This window comes from Tamandua tetradactyla, chromosome 8 (assembly GCF_023851605.1).
Source record: "Tamandua tetradactyla isolate mTamTet1 chromosome 8, mTamTet1.pri, whole genome shotgun sequence".
NCBI classification, from domain to species: Eukaryota; Metazoa; Chordata; class Mammalia; order Pilosa; family Myrmecophagidae; genus Tamandua; species Tamandua tetradactyla.
In genome coordinates, this window is record NC_135334.1 from 53,015,625 (window position 1) to 53,022,119 (window position 6,495).

Here is a 6,495-nt window from a genome sequence, read left to right on the forward strand (position 1 = left end):
TTATTTTTTACATAGTCACTGTTATGTAGGAAGCCTTTATTGGGCATTCCTTAACAAATCTTTTAAATCTCAGAGATGGTTAGGATTTGTTATTGATAGTGTAATTTGTTTCTGTATTTTAACATATATATATTTTTAAATGTGTCTTTTAATTCTAAAACAAATCAATATGGATTTGGTTTACTCTGGAAGAGTCCTGTATTATCAAGTAGTGACCTATAAGGCCACCAAGATTCCTTACGAAAATGTACCAAATCTAACCCTAACCCTAATCCTAACCCTAACTATACTGAAATCTTAATGTTCATTGTTACATTGTTATATAGATATCATTTGGATCATTTTTATGTAAATTACTATTACTATTACTTCTCAATATGGTATCCTGAGAAGAACAGTCAACTGGAAAACTTCAGTTCCAGTCCAAATTCTGTCATTAAGGGCAATAAGATTTAGGGGAAGATCTTAAACTCTCTAAAAGTCAGTGTCTTCATTTGTCTATAAAATTTCTTAGAACTTAGATTTTATAATACTTCATAGTTCAATGTTGTTTGTAAAAAATGCAAATAAACATATTATTTAATATTTTCATTTGAAATTTTTAAATAACTTTGGATCCCTTGGAGAAAACATACAGTTGCTTTCTGCTTGGTAAAGCATTAGCCAGAAATTTGGTTTCCATCAATTATCAAGCTCTGGTGAATGCCTCCTACTCTTCTAAGGCTATGCTAAAAGTCCCTATGAAATAAGATGTCAACAATATCATCTGTAGGCACCTTCTTAATTCCTGGCTTTGTCTTCTGAGCTCAAACACTATCTGTTTTCTTCTCCTATAAAGCAATAAATAGTCTTTTCAATTCATCTTAAGTCCTGGGGCAGGGTCAACTCTACAATTATATTCCATACTTCCTTTAGTCTTGGACCTATCATAGACCTCTGCTTGGTCCAGCAAAACTCACTATGCACCATCCTTAACACTCCAGTTACAGTAGATAAAAGAAAAACCTTCTACATAATAAAGAAGAGAGTCCTGATCTCTTTACAACTACCAACAAAAATCTATATCACCTATGGTGGTTAAATTGTCTGTCTTTCAGGTGTTTATGCCAGAGCTTTATATGTACAAACACATCATTTACATATCAGGTGGACTATTGTGCTTGTTTGAAAATATTATGCACCCCAGAAAAGCCATGTTTTAACCCTGATTTAATCTTGTGGAGACAATTGTTTTTTTTCAATTCTGATTTAATACTGTAGGTTGAGAAGTTGATTAGATTATCTTCATGTAGATGAGATGTGCCCGATTATGGGTGGGACTTTTGATTAGATAAAGATGTGATTCCATTCATTCCAGGTATGTCTTGATTAGTTTACTGGAATCTTTTAAAAGGAAACATTTTGCAGAGAGTCAGAAATGAAGTCTTAGAGTTGACAGAGAGAGCACTGACAGAACCTTCAGAGCAGAGCTGACAGGCAGAGAAACAGAGTCACAGATGTTAGGAGATGCTTGGAGCCCAGCAGATGTCACCATGAGATGTTAAGCAAGCCAGAACCTGAAGAGAGCCAAGGGAAGCCAAGAGATGAAAGCCAGCCCTGGAGAAGTAAAGTGAGGAACCCTCATGAGATGGAGCCCAGGAGCAAGGAACCAGGAGATGCCAGCTATGTGACTACCCAGCTACCAGAGGTGTTCCTGATCCACTGGCCTTCCTTGAATTAAGGTATCTTTCCCTGGATGCCTTAGTTTGGACATTTTTATAAGCTTGGAAATATAAACTTATAACGTACTAAATCCCCTTTTAAAAAGCCATTCCACTTGTGGTATATTGCAATCCAGCAGCTTACAAACCAGAACAACTATCATCATGAATATATTATTGGGGGATGAAAAGCATAGGGAAGGTCTTAAGATGGCTGCTGGGTTGCTGGTTCCTAACCAAAGAAAAGATGTGGAGTGTGCTGCTATAGCATGGCCTAAATGAAAGGGATGTTGAGTCAAATTCTGAAGATGAAACAATAGAGAACTCTGGATTTAACTTACAGGGCAATAAAGAAGATCAGGCCACAAGAAAATCAGAAATCTCATATTTCCCTACAAACAGACCAAAAACTGAGACAGAGGCAAATGTAATTGCACACAAAGAGTGTCCGTCTGGAATTTTATTAAATATGTGGAATAAATTACATGAATTGCATTAAAAACATTATGAACAGAAAAACTACACCTCAGGATTCAGGAGGAAAAAAAGAAAATGCTCCAGAAAAGATAAACTGAACAATGAAGAGGTATCTCATAAACCCAGTGGAAAGAGCTCACCCAATATCTTGGAGTCAATGATAGATTTGACCCACCCTATAAAAAAGAAAAAAACTGAGAAGTCAGGTCTTGAAAAAAGCATGGACCAGGCTGTGGAAGAGTGGAATACTGAGAAAGCTGAGGAACTCAGCAACTAGTTAGTACTCAAGAGTTTGGTGTAAAAAATGCCAAAGCTGTCGCCTGCCAAAATTTTGTAAAAGCTGGAAAGAGTGTTGAAAATTCACAGTTTGTTCGGAAAAAGAAGAAACTTGCATGGGGGGAGGGGCGGGCAGCAGTGTGACACAAAGAGGAGGTGGGAAACCAAAAGCAACATGGGATATCTGTAACTGGGCAGAACTCTTCAAGACATTTCTAGATTTAAGTGCTTAAATTACTGAAAAGATTTCCCTGTTTATGTTAAAGGTCAGAGAATTGATAAAAGAAAAAAGAAGCATACGATTTGGGAATTAATTATCAGACCTTTTCAGCCTTTTTCTAAGGAGTTCATCCTATTGAAGTGCACAAAATGCAACATTTTGTTATTTATACAAGAAGTGTATCCATACCAGCAATAAAAAATAATAGGAGCTTTATTATTTACTTACATAACTTACAGTATACAATCAATTTTACTTTTTATCCATTTGGTATAGCATTACCAATGAACTCTTCGTACTTTCTTATCTGTACTTAGTTTAAACTGCACTTAAGATAGAATTTTGTCTTTCAAATTATTTACTTATAATGGGTTAGTCATATGTGCAAAAAAGTCTCAATTGATAAATTGTTTTTACAAATAACTTTAATCACCTTAATTTTTAAAATTATCATCTCTATTGAATGCAGTAGAGTTGCTATTTCACAGTCATATGGAAAAAGGAATTGAATAGTTTTCATGTACATCCAAATAAAATATTTCAATAAAGAAAAGGACAGACCAAAAAGGAAAAAAGTCATAAAGAGCTTAGGTTACTAGCCCAAGATCACACAGTTGGGAACTGTGGAGCCAATTTATGATTAGAATGAAAAGAGCGAGGGTATGTGAGAAAAACAGTCCATCCAGAGATGTAGTCACTTTTGTTTACCTGAAATATCTTAGTAAAGTCATTTATTATAAAATCATAATTATAAATCTGTTGGGAGTTTCTTACTTAGATAACTTTTAGTAATTTGTCAAAAGTTCTGATGAACATCCAAATAATTTGCATATAATAGTTTACACTTAACAAATGTATAATGTATCATCTCACACAATCAGAAAAGATTATACATATCTGATTTTCTAATTCAGAATACAGTCATATACTTTGGCCAAATATGTTAAATACACTTTGGGAGATGCTTTACATATATTATCTCATTTAATTATTGAGATGAAATATCAATATTATTATTTTTCAGTGGGGAAAAAATAGATGACTGGGTAATTTAAGCTAGTTATTCAAAGTCATCCATTTTTTGTGCATGTGTGTGGTGAAACTAGAATTCAAGCAGTTTTACTCCAATTCCCATGCTTTTTCTTTTGTGCTACACTACTTTTCCTTTCTAGCACAATTTTAAATGTTTGGTAAACATATATGTTATTATAAATTCCAAACCATTACTTATAAAATATGACATTTATTAATGTTTAAATTTTTATTGTTAAACATTTATCAATGGTATATTTACATAATCTTATTTAATCTTCACATCAATCCCATGAGGTAGAAGTTATTATTATTCTAGTACAGACAATGGAATTAAAGTTCAAAAGACTTAACTAACTGGCTCAAGGTCCCATAACTAGTAAGCAACAAAACTAGGATGTGGCTACAGATGTAACCATGTGACACAAAAGGCCACACTTTTAACCACTACACTAATAATTGTAAGTCTAGAGTTGCATAGAACAAATTTTAGTTATGGAGGTTATAATGGAATTTTACCAGTTCTCTCAAACAACAATTAAGGAGGCATAAAAATAACAAAAATCATATATGATGTTACCTTTAAGGTCCCTTAAAAATCATTAGGTGATGGGTCTAAGATAATAAGATCAGAAACATCTTAAGCACAGTTATATAAGCTGTAAGGACCCAGGCATTATGACCACAGACTGGTGACTTGCCTTTTAATAATCAGACAACTTTTGAAGAAAGTTTTTTGAAGAAATTGAGTGGTACTCAAAAAAATGCTGGACAAAATCCACCACTTTTTCAGCACCAATAAAGCTGAACACGGAACAATACTTGTCTGTTCCCTTGATCCCTATACCTGATTTTAATCCTGCAACAGTTGCAACAGTTCCTGGTGCCTTTTCAAGAATATTGGTTACTCAACCTGACCCAGTGTTCTAGCTGAGACAGCATCTACAGCACCCAAAGTTTAAGCAAGGTACCTAAGAGATTGAAAAGTTTCCAGATGGAGGGTCTCACTGCCTTCCCTCCGAGCCGAAGCATTCACACTCTCTTGCCAGGCTTACAAGTCTCAACTTCTCTATGGAAGACCTTTCCAGTGAGGCTGACCCATTCACCATTGCTGACTCCCAGGATGCCAAGCTAAGCAAGTCTTCCTCTTTGCACAAGTCCCACTCAACACCAAGAAACACAATGGCAATCTCTAAACTGTCAAGGAACTCTACCCCAGGAAAGTTGAAAAGCCCTTTGTGGGTGAGCAAAAGTTGACCCACTTTTTGCTTTTTGCTGTGTTAGGATATATCTTTTCATGTGATCCCTCCCTGAGTTTCGCTGTGGATTTTAGTCAGCCCCTTACATCTTGCCTTCTCTTAAACAATTGTGATGGAAAGGAAGAGAGAAGCAACTAAAAATAACTAACATACAGCACAAGAATTGAAAGGGGAGATTTCATTCATGTGGCCTGGGACAGCCAAAGGCCATCAGGCAATAGACACACAACTCGACCCTCAAGTCATGTTTTTCCAAGGAGAATCATTTCTGAAGAAGACTGTGTATGAATATGCACACACGTCAAAAATCTTACATTTGCAAGTTGAACAATAAGAGTTGTGGCAATGACATCACCACAGTGGCACACATTCCTAGCTCATTCAGGCCCTTTCAGGAAAACTCTTGGGTGGCAAAATTAAGGCCTAACTCTTCTTACTATGCTTTTTATTTTAAAAATACATTAATGATCAAGGCTTGTTCCAGGGAATATTGCTATGTCAGAGTTTTTCCCAAAAAAAAAAAAAAACAGTGTTTTGGTTGAGACACCAAAAAGTGTTTAAACTTGACCATACCAAGTCCTGTTTAAGTAAAGGCAGAATAAGGCAAGGCATTGAACACCATTGTTGAGTTAACTCTGTGCATGGCAGTCAGTCCTACAGGTGAAGTTCTTGGTCCTGGTTTTGTTGTTACAGCTAGGTGGTACATGTTTGGCTGGCACTGGGGTCAGATAGGGGAAAAATGGATGTGATGTTCTCTGTTGCTGCTAATGGTGAAGTATAAATTGCCCCAAGTTTGGGGGAGGGACCCACAAAGCAGTATTGAGCCTCATCTGCTGCTGTCTCGAGCGAGGTTGGGTTTAGGTTTTGAAGTAATTCATGTGTGGCAGGGGTGATGGGTCTGAGATGCAGATCATCCTGCCAGGAGCCCTGGCCATAAGATCATTTGATCACTTCTATTTACATTTGGTGGAGGAAAAGCAGATTTCAGCACTGAGAAACTAGTGTACCTCTGCAGGAGCAACACAGCCACAACTTCTCCAGGAGAAGGAAGACTGTTGAGAAGCTTCCCAGAGGTTTACAGCTGGCCCTTTCTAAAGTGAAAATATTGTGTCCTGTTTCTCTCTGATTCTTCCTACGGGTCATGATAGATAAAGGAAGGATCTGTCAACAGAACCTCTATTCTGTGGGTAGCCTCGGTAAGAACTGAGTGAGCTCACTGTCATGGATTCTGGGCTTGAATTAAGGGACATATCTGGTACCAGTCACCAAGACAGAATGTCAAAATATTTTTAAGAGAGAGAAAAAGCTTGGTAGACAGGCAGAATGGTTTCATTCGGGAGTCATCAAACTACGGTTTGCAGCTCTATAAGCTAAGAATGGTTTTTACATTTTTAAGAGATTGTAAAATAAATAAATAAATAAAATTAATATGCAACAGAGATCATATGTAAACTAAAAAAATACTGGTTGCTGATTCTTCCACTGGATCATGTTGTTGTACCTCAAATAATGCCACCACTGAATTTTCTTT

The 6,495-nt window shown here is 36.3% G+C and overlaps 1 pseudogene; it reads left to right on the forward strand.

The window, feature by feature from the left end:
* Positions 1–1,947: 1,947 nt before the first annotated feature.
* Positions 1,948–2,643, forward strand: LOC143643394 (protein FAM204A pseudogene; annotated as a pseudogene).
* The last annotated feature ends 3,852 nt before the right edge of the window (positions 2,644–6,495 follow it).